This window comes from Callorhinus ursinus, unplaced genomic scaffold (assembly GCF_003265705.2).
Source record: "Callorhinus ursinus isolate GAN/ISIS: 27379988/994484 unplaced genomic scaffold, GSC_fseal_2.0 scaffold35, whole genome shotgun sequence".
Lineage (NCBI taxonomy): Eukaryota > Metazoa > Chordata > Mammalia > Carnivora > Otariidae > Callorhinus > Callorhinus ursinus.
The window spans coordinates 12,707,252-12,720,923 of NW_027397097.1; the positions used below are offsets into that span (position 1 = coordinate 12,707,252).

Below are 13,672 nucleotides of genomic sequence, written 5' to 3' on the forward strand. Positions count from 1 at the left end.
TTACACCTGAGTTGAAATCAGCTGCTACCAGTTACTTTCTATATGATCTTAGATAAATCCCTTCATAAAAGACTCTGAGCACCCATTCATGTGTATGTGTGCGTGTGTGTGTTTCTCACACCAACAAACAATTCTCCAACACCTGCTGGGTGTTCTACAGTTCCACTCAATTCTGATACTATCTTCTTGGAGATAGCATCAGATTCCACAGGTTAAGGGCTCAGTCCCATAAACCACCCTCCACTTCAGATGCCAGTCACAAAACCAGGTTGTTACCTGTACTTCTGACCAACTGGCTATAAATCACAACTTTCCACAAACCCCTCTTTGGGTTGGATTAATTTGTTAGAGTGCCTCGTGGAACTCAGGAAATCGGTTTACTCACTAATGATTACAGAAGATATTAAAGGATACAAATCAATAGCCAAGTGGAAGAGATGCAAAGGGCAACGTATGGGGGAAGGGTGCAGATCTTCGGGCACCATGCTCCTGCAAATCTCCACATGTTCACCAACCTGGAAGCTCTCTGGAGCTTCCCTGTCATTTTGGGTTTTTTTGGAGTTTTTATTACATAAACATGATCGATTAAACCAGTGGCCATTGGTGACTGAACTCAATCTCAAGCCTCTCTTCCCTCCCCAGAGATCAGAGGGTGGGACTGGAAGTTCCAACTCCCTAATGACATGGTTGGTCCTCCTGGCAACCAGCCCCCATCCTCAGATGTAGGTCCAAAACTCACCTTGTGAACATAACAAAAGACATCTTTATTGTTCTCATCACTCAGGAAATATCAAGGGTTTTAAGACCTTTGTGCCAGAAACAAAGACCAAATATATATTTCTTATTACAAATCACAATATTATACTTCATCTGTCCTCAGTTTCCCAATCTGTAAAGTGGGACAGTCATATCTACTCTATGGGATTGTTGTGAGAATGGGAGAGAATATTTAACCTTAGGAGAGCCCTTAACTTTCCAGCCTCTTGGACACATTGTTCTCGATAAATGGTGGCTGTTGTCATTATCCTCTATGCTGACCATATCTTCTGTGACTACGAATGTATGGGAGCACTGACAACACAGACTGCGTCTCTGGCCCTCTCTCTTGTTCATGTCTGAGCAACGACCTCTTTCCAGGTCACATGTTCTGAGCCCTGACCAGAACGCAGGAAGGCTTATTCTGACCTTCTCTCTGGCACACAGATGATACCACTCTAGGGGACTACTCTTCGACCTCACTGCAATGCCCCTTGTCCTATAAAAGCTGTAGATTAAGGTCTAGACTTTGGGGAGAATGGCTGCATCACACCTGGATCGCCACCTGCCCAACGTCCCACTGTCAGTAAGTAACCCTGAATAAAACTCTGTGTGAACGATATGGAGTCGCTTGCTTCATTTTTTAGTTTCAAAGTGCCTTCCCAGTGTGGAGGATCCTTTATTGCCCCTCCTCCACCTTCGAACAGACTCAGTAAAATTTTAGTGCTTGGGACACTGGAATTATAATCAGAAGATCTAGAAAAACCTCTTTCAACTATTTCCTTGCTACTTAGCTTTGGACAAGTCACCTTTTGAGCCTCAGTGTCTCTATCTGTAAAATGGGCATAATAACCTGCCTCTCATAGGTCCTTGGGAAAATTAAATGAACTAAAGGTGAGAAGTAGGTTGTGGGAGGCTGTGGTTGTCCTCACAATCCTGTCACCTTGCATTCTGCCACGGCCTGGTATATCCTCAGGGTGTGCCTTATGCAGTCAGTTGGACACTGACACCAGCTCTGGACAACCTTAAATTCTCTTTTAGAGTTGAGAGCTTGGACTGCCATTGAGGCCCTGATACCTGGTTGTTTCCAGGAATCCCATTTTCTCCAAGCTTATAGTGCTAAGTAAGGTCTCACTGGTACCTACTTGACTGTCAGGCAGTAACCACTAGCGGTTAAGAGCACAGGACTTCCAATCAAACTTGGCTTTGAATCACTCCTCTCGTTCTAACTTTGTGACCTCAGGAAATCCTTGTAATTCTCTGAGCTAAGCTTCAGTTCCCTCATCTGTGAAATAGGGATGACAGCAATCACCCCCCTTGGTTGACATGAGAATCCGCACCCTATAAATGCTGTATGTTACACTGAATGTGACTTCTTGGTGTCCCCCTTCGAGTCAGCTTTTATGAGGACTCTGCCTCACATGCACCAGGAGTTAATGGTTATTGGGAGCATATTGGGAGCGGTGGGCACAGAGAGGGAAAAGGCCACCAGCGTGGGGTGCTCTTTCTATAGCAACTATCTGTTAAATCTCTGGGGGCCTCAGAAACAGACCCAGGAGGAAAGAGTCAGCTAAGAGGTGAAGACAGATCATATCATCTGCCTCTGAGGAGAGGCCTCTGGGAGAAGGGAGGGCCTCCGGAATCTCCTAGAGCCTCCTGCCTTCAGGGTGAAATCTGCAGATTGGGGCTAATGGAACCTGTGGTTGCCATAGGAACTGCTTGGCATTTGGTGGCTCTAGAAGCTACTCCCTTCTACACTGTGGGATAATGGTGCTTGAGGTCTGGAAGGAACATTAAAGATCATGCAGCACAAATGGGGAAGCTAAGGCCAAAAGAGGGAACGTTTTGCCAATGACATTCAGTTGCTCAGGTTCTATGATGCCAAGTCTAATAGTTTCTTCATGAATTTATTCTTACAACAAATATTCATTGAGCACCTACTATGTGGACAGCCCTGTCTAGATAAGGAAGATGCAGAGATCGATGACATACAGTCTTTATTATCTAGGTTGGGTCTAATCAAGAAAGACATAGGCCACGTGAAGGGAAAAAAACCTCCCCTGCTCCTTCTACTGACCAGTTAATGGAAAACTTCTGTTTTTCCTCTACTTTCAACATTTTTGACACTGGATGTATGGATTTCCAGATCAATCTATTTTCCCATTCTCACTGGATACTGACTGGGCATCCTACAATTTAATTCCATTCTGATGTGATACACCTGCAGTTAGGGTCATATCCCACAGGTTAAGGGCTCAGTCTCACAAGGCTTCCCCACCCCCCTCAATACCAGTTCCAAATCCCAAGTTTGTCACCTGTACTTCTGACTGGCTGGTTATATATTGGAGGTTCCCACAACCCCTCCTTAGATTTGATTTGCTAGAACAGCTTATAGAACGCAGGAAAGTTTACTTACCAGATTGCCAGTTTTGTTACTTTTTGTTTTTTTAATAAAAGCATACAACTCAGGAATAGCCAAATGAAAAAGATGCCCAGGGCAAGGTGTGTGGGAAGGGGTGAGGAGCCTCCGTGCCCCCTCTGGTCACCCCACCCTTCTAACATCTCCACTTGTTTACCAATCCCAGAAGCATTCTGAACACTTTCAGTTAAGGTTTTGTATGGAGGCTTCATTCTGTAAGCCTGATTAAATCAGCCCTTAGTGACAGATTCAACCTCTAGTGCTTTTCCCCACCACAGAGGTCAGGCCCTCTAAACACCTGGTTCATTTGCCTGGCAACAAGGCCCTATCCCCGGGTGCCTGGGTGGCTCAGTTGGTTAAGCGACTGCCTTCGGCTCAGGTCATGATCCTGGAGTCCCAGGATCGAGTTCTGCATCGGGCTCCCTGCTCAGTAGGGAGTCTGCTTCTCCCTCTGACCCTCTTCCCTCTCGTGCTCTCTCTCATTCTCTCTCTCTCAAATAAATAAATAAAATCTTAAAAAAAAAACAAAAAATGAGGCCCTATACTGAAGCTTTCTGGGAGCCTCCAGCCATCTCATTAGTATACAGACAGGTAATTATCACTTTGGAGATTCCAAGGGTTTTAGGAGTCACATGCCAGGAAAGGGGGGGTGGGGTGCAGAAACCAAATTCTTTTTTATTAGGACACACCATGTTTTAAGAGCTCTGAGAGAAGTACCAGGGGAACAATGGTGGAAGCTCCCAAGCAGCCTGAAGTTGTCTGGAATACCCGGAGGGAGGGGAAGATGTTTAAGTCCAGAAGCAAAGTACAAATAAAACAAATGAAGGTGGATGAAGGTAAAAGGTACCAAGTAAAGTGAACAGCATGCACAAAGACCCAGAGGAAGGAGAGAGAAACCTAGATATTGATTCTAGAATTTAAAGCCATTAGCCTGGCTGGAGAAGAGTATACAAGCAGAGGGGCAGCAATAGATAAACCCAAAAAAGAAATTAATAAGATCCAGATCACAAACGGCCTTGAAAACTTCTAACCAGGATCCGGTTTTCACTTTGGATGGGCAATGGAATGACTTTTTTTTTTTTGGAGAATTTTTTGGGGAGGGGGGGGGGGAGGGGGGGGGGGGGGGGGGGGGAGCGGGGAGGGGCAGAGGGAGAGAGAATCCCAGACTCCCCACTGAGCTCAGAGCCCCAGGCACAGCTCGATCCCAGGACCCTGAGACCCCAACCTGAACCTAAATCAAGAGTTGGACACCCAACCAACCGACCTACCCAGGCGCCCATGGAATGACCTTTTGACAGCTTTGTTTTAGATTATCTATAAAGACTCTTTTTATTAAATGATAGCTATTTTAAAACATCTAGAATCTTTACTAATAGAAAGGAAATATGGCTAGATATAGCAACAGTTGTCAACATTTTGTTACTTAGCTCATATATATGTATAAAGATGTTCATTATACTACTATTTGGGTTTTATGTATGAATTTTTTGTAATAAAAAAGTTTAGGGAAAAATGACTGTGGTTGCTTCACTATGCCCTCGAATGGCTTGGGCTAGTTAGCTAGTCCATGCACAGGTAATTTGTGCCTAATTCCTGCAAACAATGTGACCAGTTCAGTTACTTTTAACTTGAGTTATGTCTGCCCTTCTTGGAACCCACGACTTTTAAATCCAGTAATTTCTCTGTTCCATGCAATAAATTACTGAGCACCTTCTCTATTCTAGGCATAAAAACTAAAACAAAAAATAAGATATGGCTCCTGCCCTCCTGGCTATTTCAGTCAAGGAGGAGAGGTAATTAAGTAAACATCTCATTAGAATTCCAGTGGAGTCAAACATAGAAAAATATTCAAGCTGTTGTCAGAACATGGAAAGAGTACCAGGTGTGAAAAATTGACATGACTGGAGACATTTTAAAATGGAGTCTGAGTGGCCATACTAGAGAGAGCATCCTATTCATCTTTGTTTGAACTGGGCCAAAACTTTTGCACTGTGCACAGCAGAGACTGTTTTAAGCCGAGGTTTGAGAGGTCAGCAGGAGGACATCCTGATCACAGGACTGATAGTTAATGGACTTTCTGAAGATAAAATCAGCAGTTAGCTACCTAGGGTAGCTTAGGTTGTTAACACCCATTGAAAATGTATTAACACCCACAGAAAAACTTTTTCTTTCCTTCAACTAATGTAACTGCTCCCTTTCTTTTCCTCATAAAAACCCTTGTTTTCACCCTATAAGGAGGAACACTATGAGTATTTACCTGAATCTATGCTCCCTGGATTGCAATTCTTTGATCTCAAATTGTCTCTCATTGTGGCTCAGTATTTGCAGGTTGACACACCCAAGGCTGTGCTGAAAACCTTTACTCCTTCCGTATCTTTGATGTGGAGACGTTGGGTGATTGAAGGAGGGACATACATCGAGTCATGTCAGTGACTGAAGTTGAAAGTGGGCAAATAGCTCTAAAATTTCTAAGCCTAAACGAGTTAGCATGTAGGTCATAAAATGAGATGGTATGTATTTAACTGATAACCCCACTCCTCCCACCTGGAAAAAAAATCTCAAAGTACAAATAGTAAACTAGCTACTCCTGCTGTCATTCATCTAATTATCCTGATTACTATGGGATGTAAGTTGTTATGGTGATGCAAGTGGGGCCTGAATTGAGAAGTGATTGTAGAAAATAATTTAGTACAGACAGGGATTCAATTGTAAAATATATATGATGTTTTAATTCTCTTTAACTGGCCTAAAATAATACCCTGACTACTCCATTGTCGCTGTTAGCTTTTTTAGGACAAAATTAAGTTTCCTAACTTGCCACCAGTTAACAGAGATGGGAACAGAGGCATAGAAGTGGGTAGGAGAAATGACACTTTAAAACATTTCTTTATCTCTACTTGTGATTGGCTCTGGTGGCAATGTTAAGTTTTTAGGGAAGTTTTCATCATTATTTAAAAGGGAAGGATAAAAAATATATTTTTTCTTAGAGTTTAAGAAATCTATTTCCTTAATTGATAAGAAAAAAAAGTAAAACTTTAAAAATCCCTCAAAGGCCATGCAGATGTAGTTAATTCTGTAGAAATCCTTTGTTGAAAGAGGCCCAGATATCATCAGGAGGATGGAAAGAGGCAGTATGGTGGGTGTGCAGCTAGAGGGTAGGGAACATGAATTATGCAGGGATAATACAAACCTCATAAGCATGACAGCCCTTTGCAAGAGAGGCATCTAAATCAACAGCTACTATTTCTGTAAGTTTTAAATTTTCAAAAAGAAGGCAGGAAAACTGGGAAGATGGGTTCCCCAAAGTGAGAAGGGGTATCTAAAGGAGAATGTCATACAGTAGACTTTGGCTTAGCTTCTTTTTTTTTTTTCAAAGATAAGTCTTTTTTTTTTTTTAAAGATTTTATTTATTTATTCATGAGAGACAGAGACAGAGAGAGAGAGAGAGAGAGAGAGAGAGAGAGAGAGAGAGGCAGAGGGAGAAAGCAGGCTCCCAAGGAGCAGGGAGCCCGATGCGGGACTTGATCCCAGGACCCTGGGATCATGACCTGAGCTGAAGGCAGACGCCTAACCATCTGAGCCACCCAGGCGCCCTTTGGCTTAGCTTCTTAATGTATCGATTGCTGCTGATACCTCCAGTTGGGTCAGAGACCTTTGCTTGAAATCACAGTTGTATTAAAAGAACAGATCCACTGCTCAGAGAGAAAACTGTCTTTATAGCCATCCCAGTGGATCTTTCTCGGTTCATCCTTCTTCATCAACCAGCCCAAAGTCAACAAATAAATGGTTCACTGGGCTAATTGTGCAGTGAGAGTACCAGGCCACATGATGGTTATTTCTCCACTCTACCCTCCAGGAGGCTGCCCCTAACTCTGCCAGATGCTCATGCAGAAGCTTTGGCTGTTCATGACAAGAGTCCAAAAACTTAGAATGGTTCCAGATGGACCATGAGTGTCCATTGAAGGTTGTCTACATGGAATGGGGGTCTCAGGCCCCAGACTGGCCATCAGTTTCCAGCTGGATGGCTGTAAGAATTATCATATTTTAACACCTCCTTTCTGTTGGTTCTGCCCACCCCATCCCTGTTTGATGCAGAGAAGAATGACATTGTCTGCAGATTCTGTCATGCTTGACACCTGAACAATCCCAGCCCAGGCTGGGATACATTAGAAACATCAACAAGTGGAAACAGGAATGGTCCAGAATTGATCCTTCGGTTCAAGCTGGTATCTATCAAGATGGCTGGGGGCGTGAGCCTTGGGCACCTTTGTACCCACAAAGTAGCTCTATCTGAGTGGTAGGCAGGACCACACCCAGAGATCAGATCAGTTACTACAAAGTATTTAAACCAAATACTGTCTTGCTCAAAATCCATGCTTATCACATATTCTCATTATGATTCAGTTCACATTTGTGGGCCTGGGGAGTGAGCTAGTCTGATGATCTTGTCCTCTAAGTGGACATCATTTTCTTTTTAAGATTTTATTTATTTGAGAGAGAGAGATAGCATGAGCAGGGGGCAGGAGCAGAGGGGAGAGGGAGAAGCAGGGTCCCTGTTGAGCAGGGAGACCGAGGGGCTGGTCTCAATTCCAGGACCCTGGGATCATGACCTGAGCCAAAGGGAGACATTTAACTGACAGAACCACCCAGGCGCCCTATGCAGCCATCATTTTCATCACTACTATCCAATTCTACAACATTTCTACCAACCCACAAAGCAAGGCTGCACCTGTTACAGGTCATTCCCAATTTTTCCCTCCTTCCAGCCCCCGACAACCACGAATCTCCTTTCTGTCTCTGTGAATCTGCCCATTCTGGACATTTCACATAAATGGAATCATTTAATGTGACCTTTTGTGTCTGGCTTCTTTTACTTAGAATAAATTTTTTGACGTTTATCCATGTTGTAGCATAAAATCAGCACTTCATTCCTTTTTATCACCTAATATTCCATCGTATAGATAGATCACATTTATTAATCCATTCATCAGTTGATTTGTTTTTCCTTTTGGACTATGGTGAATAATGCTTCTATAAACATTCATGTACATGTTTTAGTGTGGACACGTGTTTTCAATTGTCTTGGGCATATACCTAGAAGTGGAATTGCTGGGTTATATGGTCATAACTCTATATTTAATGTTATTTTAACTTACAATCAATGAGTTGGCTTTCTTGTCACCCATCAGTCTCTTATGAGCTTATTTGTTTGAGTTCATACGAGAGAGAGGGCTATCTAGTGAGCTGAGAAAATCAGGCCCTAAGCCTCCAAACTAGAGTCCCCAAGTTCTCCTGGCGCCAGCCTTGTTTTCTGAAAACTTTTATGGGCATATTGAAGATGATCATGTTGCCCACAAATTGCCCTTCATTAAAAAGAGACTTTAAGATAAAGACTATATTTGTTTCCACGGAGATGCAGCAGCCGGATTTAGCTTTGCGCAGAGATGCCCTTGAGTGTATGTCTGAGGAGGCTTCTCCAGATGCTGTGCTCTACCTCCTTACAGAGGCAGGTGTGACCTAGAACATCATTTGTTACATAAAACAAGTACAGTCACTTGCTTTTCCTCCCTACCCTTGCCTTGCCCTCTGCATAGCTGCTGCGTGTTACAACCACCCCCAATGTCTGAATCTTCCTTGGAAGTCAGAGTGTTGGCAGAGTTAGGACTGTGGGAACAAGTGCTGGTCGTAACAGAGGATGGGAATAGGGTGAGCTGGTGAGGACCCCGTGGTGAAGCTTCAGGAGCCTGGGGAGCAGTTGAGGGCATAGGTGAGTCTGAATGGTGAGGTCCTTGAGCTCCTGTGGGCCACCAGACACCAGCTCACTCTCTGGGTTATGTTGTACTTATTTTTCTTAATTTGTAAATCTTTTACTTAAAGTAATAATATGTAAGGAAATGCAAGGAGGAATAAAAATAAATCATTTAGCTCCAGAGATAAACATGACTAATTTTTTTTCCCAGGTACATGCTCTTTAAGCAAGTAGGACTGTACTGTAACATTCTACACAATTTGTATCCTGATCATTTTGTTGTGAGCATTTCCCCATGTTGCTCAATGCTGGTCAAAAACACCATTTTGAGTGGCTGTATATGTAATTTTGCATCCAACATTTGGAGGGCCACTGTTCAAAAGATTTATTCTCCGTTCCCTGACTAGACCTGTTAGTTCTCCCCTATTATGTTTTCAGAAATGAAATTCGAACCTCTTTGTTCTCAGAAGGGGGGAAAGGAGGCTAAAGGTTTAACACAACAGACACACCAGAGTAGTAATCCTGCTTGGCTCTGCTGGTAGCCAGGCCTGACTTCAGCCTCCCTGACTCCACACCCCCACCCGCCTGCCCTCCCTTCACCTTCTTGGAGACTCTCTCCTGATGTGCAACATGAGTCTGTAGTCTCTCAACTAGGCAACTCCAAGGGAAACATAAGCATTCCTATTTAACAGTATCTGCTAAGAACTGCTATTCAACATACCTGCTGCCTTCACCTATTGGCCAAACTGGGTAGGAGCTCTGGTCACTCCATCACTTCCTGTGATGAGATTATCTATGAGAGTATGAGAGCTCCCAGTTGGTCACCTCCCCCTTGAGCAGGTTCTACTTGCCCTTTTCAATGGCGAATCTGGAGGAAAAGGGAAGAGAGAGTCATAAGAAGTATGTGGCAAGGAGGCCAATTGGAACTGGAGGGAAATGTTACAAGACATAGAAGGATCAGCTGCCAGACGGGAGTAGGAGAGAATGGGTAGGGTAGGAGAGAATGAAAGGGGATTTAAGAAAGGCTCTGACTTTGTGTTCCTTTCATGGAGTTTGAGATTTACAAGGAAAAGACTTGAGTTATTTTGAAATTACTTTTAGTAGCATGGACTGTTTCTTCACAACATTTTGCTAGAAGTGAACCATGAAATTTTATAAATATCACAGAAGCAAATAAGGAGTGGCAAAGAAGTCCATAACCAGTCAGATAAGAAGGGTCCAAAAGCAGGTGAGGTTTGAGGCTGGCTACTTTGATACTCTCAGGTACCCCAGAAGAAAGGTAATAAAATTGTCAGTGTAACATTAATATGCAAGTTTGGCCTATTCACATGCTTAAAAAGCTGGGGCCAAATTCCTATCTCATCTCATTTTATCATCTTGATAATTGTTTTGTTCCATTGTTCAAACATCCATGAGAGAAAATTTCCCATTGCTGTCAGACCATGCACCAGCATGCATTAATAGTTGTTTATAATTCCCTTCTTCTATTCTCTTGTAGGTTTTGTAGTGGAAGTAGTGATGGCTTAAGAGTTAGAAGACCCAGGTTCTATTTGGTTCATTTCTGGTATAATCTTAGAAAGAGTTAATTTCTCTTTCTGTCTCTTAGAGCATAGTGGCTATGGGGTGTGGAGTCAGATAACCAGGGTTCAAATCTTCATTCTGCCACTTACTAGCTGTATGAACTTGAGAATACTTAACTGTTCTGGATCTCAATTTCCTCATTTGCATATTAGAGATCGCCTGTATTTCAGGGGGGGGTGTGATGTTGTAAGGATTAAAGGAGAAAATACATATGAAATGTTTAGCACTATGCCAGTTATATAATAAGCATTAATACAAACTTTTCATTATTTAACATGAGAAAGTAAGGTTAGCTAATCTGAAATAATCATCATTTACAGCTCTTAACATTCCAGGATCAGGAGGCAAGATAATTAATGTAGAAGCAAGGAACAATGACTTTTGGGTCAGAATTGTTTTGAATTCTGGTCCTACCACTTACAGGTTGTCTGATTTGGGCTCTTACCTTGTTTGAGCTTTCCTTTGCTTACTTTTAAATGGGGATAGTTATACCTCCCATAATCCTTAAATCCAGCAAACATGACATGTGGCATATAATCAGATATAACTTAATTTTGTTTTCCATGGTTCCTTTAAAATTTATTCAGTAGATGATATGCTTAGCTTTCTGCTGGATGAAATCTGCTCAGATTTTATAAATGTTATGCTTAGTTTTAGACAATAGAAAGTCTGAAGTTCACTTTAAGCCAAAAAACACAATCTCTATTTGGTAATTAAAAAGGACCAGTCCTAGATAATAATCTATTCCATGAACTTAAGTTAAATCTTCTCCTCTACTTGCAATCAGTCTGAAGTTGAGGTAGCTGTTTGGCCTGTTTTTTTTTTCTTTTTCTTAGATTTGAGGGAGAGAGTGAGAGAGCGCATGCGCATGAGTTGGGGAACGGGCAGAGGGAGGGGCAGAATTCCTGCTGAGCAGGGAGCGGTGAGACACGGGGCTCCGTGCCAGGACCCTGGGATCATGACCTGACCTGAAGGCAGACGCTTAACTGACTGAGCCTCCAGGCACCCCACTGGCCTTTCTATTTCTCTTCACCATTTCCCTTTTCCTCTGGCATCTATTTTGGTCCCCTCCTGGGTCAGATGCAGCAGGAGAGGGGATAATAGGAAAAGGGAACATGGTGGGTACCGCTGTTTCTTTGGCATCTCTGAGTTGCCAGGGTGTGATTACTGATTCTTTCTCTTGTGGCCATTTCGTGGGTATCTTTGAAGGCTCTCCTGTGCAGCCCTGTTTCTCAGACTCTGTCTGCAACCGCAGCTTCTGATTCTTTAGTGGTATACTCCAACAGACAAGTTCGTGGGGCCCTTCGTACCCACTAGGATGGTCTCCTTGTTGAGAACCTCCACATGTGAATGCCTCCCCAGTGGCATCTTCTATATGGTTGCCACCTGGTACATAGGAACTCCACACTCATCAAAAATCTCAAGAGAATTGGATCTGATCTTAAAAGCTCCAGCTTTACCAGCTCTGCTACTGAAGGAGTCTATTAGTCCATTTCTCTTGGCTGCTTGATTCCCTGGGTGGGACTCAAATGCCAAATCCCTGTGGTTTCCAAACTCCAGAGGTGAAAGCTTAGGAGGTATGACTACATCCTTAAGCACTCCTTATTAAGCTCGAGTTGAGAGAGCAAGAACATTCCCTCTATGTCCCCATGGAGGGGGCTCCCAGCACGCCATTGACTTCAAGATCCTCACAAAATCAGTATTCAAAATCTTGCCTCTCCTTCAACAACCTGGTATTTGATATGAACGAGTTGTCTAACCATTACTTGGCCGCCAATTTTGAAACTTCCTCCTCATGGTGGGTCTAGCACTATTTTGTATCTGATATTTATCATCTTGGCTCCTCAGTCAAAACTTCGATTTTAACATACTGTTTTACATTCTTTTATTTTGGTGATGAAATAATCTATGGAGAGTGCTTGGTACACAGAGGCACTCAGAAATTATGAGCTCCCTTCTTACCTTCTTCCTTTTTAAAAATTCTATAATTGTACTGGGCATGTAAGGGAAATGAGAATACATCCATTCAACAGATATTTATTGATTATTGATCACAGTTTCGGCTCTCCGGGGTTTGTCATCTAGAGGGAGAGCCAGACTATCTGCCTCCATTAATAATAGTACACTGCACATTGATGTGCAAATTATTTATATAGCTCTCCACTGGACTCTGGACTCCTTGAGGGAAGGATATTCAGCATAACACTTAAGTTTTATTGAGTTGAACTAACAATAATAGAGAATATTAACTGAGCCTCTGTTATGTACCAGATACAGCACTGTTTTACCAGATAGGATATTCCCCATTTGTTCTTCCATTTAACCTAGTCTCTCCTCTACCCCACTCTCTGCTCCAGGAGACTAACCTATTTGGGCTCCTTTGCCACCTGAGATCTGGTTGGCCCTCATTGGAAGGAGGTGGGAGAGTGAAGCAGAAGGGAGGAGGAGAGTGAGGCCAGAGATTTACGCCTCTGGCTCTCTTCTTCCAGTATCACTTCGGGTTGGTGGTATTCCCTAACCAAAGAGGTCATAGTACCTGTTGAAGTGCACCTCTCTTCACAACTTCCTTTTTCCAGAATCTGGGTAAATGCTTATTCTCATTGTCTTTTTGGGTCTAGTGGTGATAGTGGCTATTGGGTAAAGACTCCTTATGAGTTCCCTACACATGCTCCTGCTGGTAAATATTTTAACAACCAGGTCTCTGGGGCAGGGGAAGTAGGGGGAGAAAGCGCCAATTTGTAGCATCTGCCAATTTCCATGGTGTAAATATTCCCACCAGGGCTGATTTCAGAGTACACATGGGATGTCATTGGGCCTGAAGTTGGGAAAAGATCCACCATAGCATACATTATATAATATTCCTACCACACAGATATAATAGATGTTAAATATCTGCAAGAGTATTTATGATAAAATAACATAATTAGGAAGTGATGGACTTTAAGTATTTATTACCTTTGTTCTAAATATAATTTATTTAAATTTATACAATTTTGTTAATAATGGCCACGTTTAACAACTGACTTGCAAAAAGTTCCTGAAAAATGCAACTTTTACTGCTTATGAGCTGGCACCAACATACTACTCCCTGCTCTGCCCTCATCTCCCAGAATTATTTTTTTTAAAGGTTTATTTCTTTTAGAGAGAGAAGGAGGGAGGGAGGGGGA

At 42.7% G+C, this 13,672-nt stretch overlaps 1 long non-coding RNA gene across 2 annotated transcripts in view; it reads right to left on the reverse strand.

Annotated features, from left to right (window-relative positions):
- LOC141370454 (uncharacterized) overlaps positions 1-13,672 on the reverse strand; it is an 80,938-nt gene that overhangs the window by 63,142 nt on the left and 4,124 nt on the right. Inside the window, exon 2 of one of the 2 annotated variants that reach the window (XR_012374489.1) lies at positions 9,646-9,792. The exons of the other annotated variant lie outside the window; for it this stretch is intronic. This is a non-coding gene — a long non-coding RNA (uncharacterized lncRNA). The remainder of the gene's footprint in view (positions 1-9,645; positions 9,793-13,672) is intronic. 2 annotated transcript variants of the gene reach the window in all.